The sequence below is a fragment of the Nannospalax galili genome, unplaced genomic scaffold (genome assembly GCF_000622305.1).
Source record: "Nannospalax galili isolate Female #2095 unplaced genomic scaffold, S.galili_v1.0 scaffold816, whole genome shotgun sequence".
NCBI classification, from domain to species: domain Eukaryota; kingdom Metazoa; phylum Chordata; class Mammalia; order Rodentia; family Spalacidae; genus Nannospalax; species Nannospalax galili.
The window spans coordinates 1,162,731-1,164,834 of record NW_008338116.1 but is presented as its reverse complement, the minus strand read 5'-3'; positions in this window follow the sequence as shown (position 1 = coordinate 1,164,834).

Below are 2,104 nucleotides of genomic sequence, written 5' to 3'. Positions count from 1 at the left end.
GGCCTTTAATGAAATTAAGCAAGCCCTTCTGATGGCCCTGGCTTTGGGGCTCCCCGATGTCACCAAGCCTTTCCACCTCTACATAGATGAAAAGAAAGGAATAGCCAAAGGAGTCCTGACTCAAACGTTAGGACCCTGGAATAGACCAGTGGCATACTTGTCTAAGAAACTTGATCCAGTAGCCGCAGGATGGCCACCGTGTCTGTGGATTATAACTGCTACTGCCCTTCTAGTCAGGGATACAGATAAATTGACATTAGGCAAGAACTGCACATCACCATTCCTCGTGCTATTGAAGGAGTTCTTAAGCAGCCACCAGATCGCTGGTTGAGCAACACCCGAATAACCCATTATCAGAGCCTACTTCTTAACCCTCCGAGAATTCGGTTCCTCCCAAGCACTGCCCTTAACCCAGCCACCCTGCTGCCTGACCCCGACTTGGACACACCCCTGCATGATTGTGTGGGGATCCTGAGCCAGGTACATGGGTTCAGAAACGACCTGACCGATCAGCCACTCTCTGATGCAGAAGCTACTTGGTTCACCGACGGTAGCAGTTTCATGAAGGATGGGCAGAGGTGTGCAGGGGCAGCAGTGGTAACTGAGACTGAGACTGAGGCTGTTTGGGCGGCAGCTTTGCCTGTGGGAACCTTGGCTCAGAGGGCTGAACTGATAGCTCTGACTGAGGCCCTTAGGCTTGGAAAGAACAGACGATTGAATGTGTACACAGACAGCCAATATGCCTTTGCTACGGCACATGTGCATGGAGCCATCTACCAGGAAAGGGGGCTGCTAATAGTGGAGGGAAAAGCTATTAAAAATAAACAAGAAATTCTTGGCTTGTTGGCGGCTCTATGGCTGCCTAAGAAGTTGGCTATCATCCACTGCCCCGGGCACCAGAAAGCCAACACGCCCATAGCTCGGGGAAACCAGAGAGCAGACCGGGTTGCCAAAGGAGTAGCTTTGGAGGCCTTCCAGATTTTGCCAATCCAACTGCCAGATCCTGCCCCCCCCAGTCCTACCTGATCAGCCTCACTATTCCCAAGAGGATATGAAATTGATACACAAACTTCCCATGGCCCAAAAGATCGAGGCTTGGTGGCATACAGGAGACTGTGCCTCATGTATATCCACCGAACCACTCATCTGGGCACCAGGAAAATGGCTGATCTTTTAAGAAATGCTCATTTGAAAGTCCTGAATCTCTGCCCACTGTTGATGCAGTTGCCTCTGCATGTCTTAGTTGCAAGCTGACCAATGCTGAGAACCATCCTAAGGAACAAGGGGCTCGGATGAGGGGCTCTAGACCAGGGGCCCACTGGGAGATGGACTTTACAGAAGTTAAGCCAGGCAAGTATGGTTACAAATATCTACTAGTTCAGGTAGACACCCTTTCAGGATGGACTGAAGCCTTCCCCACCAAGCATGAGACTGCTCAGGTGGTAGCCAAGAAACTGCTGGAGGACATCTTACCCAGGTATGGCGTCCCAGGCCTTCTGAGCGCCAACAACGGGCCAGCCTTTGCATCACAGGTAACCCAGGAAATAGCTAGGATATTGGGGGTAAGATGGAAATTACATTATGCGTACAGGCCCCAGAGCTTGGGACAGGCAGAGAGGATGAATAGGATTAACCAAATTAACCATGGAACTGGCGGGGACTGGGTGGCTCTCCTTCCCTTCGCCCTGTATAGGGTGAGGAACTTACCCTATCTGCTAGGATTGACCCCCTATGAAATCATGTTTGGGAGACCCCCCCCCATCCTTCCCAGTCTAAGAACTGAACTAATTGCTGAATTTGATAACCGACAGTTGCTTGATTCTCTAGAAGTGGTGCCTCGGGCACATAGGGACGTATGGCCCTGGCTGAAAGCTATCTATGAGACTGCTCCCCCTCCTACCCTGCACAACTACCAGCCTGGCGATTGGGTCTATGTCCGCAGACACCACCAAGAGACTTTGGAACCTCGCTGGAAAGGACCATACGTAGTGCTCCTGACGACCCCAACAGCAGTGAAGGTAGATGGAGTTGCCACCTGGATCCATCACACTCATGTCTGACTAGCAAGTTCCTACCCAGACCCAGACAACCATCGCCCTCCGTC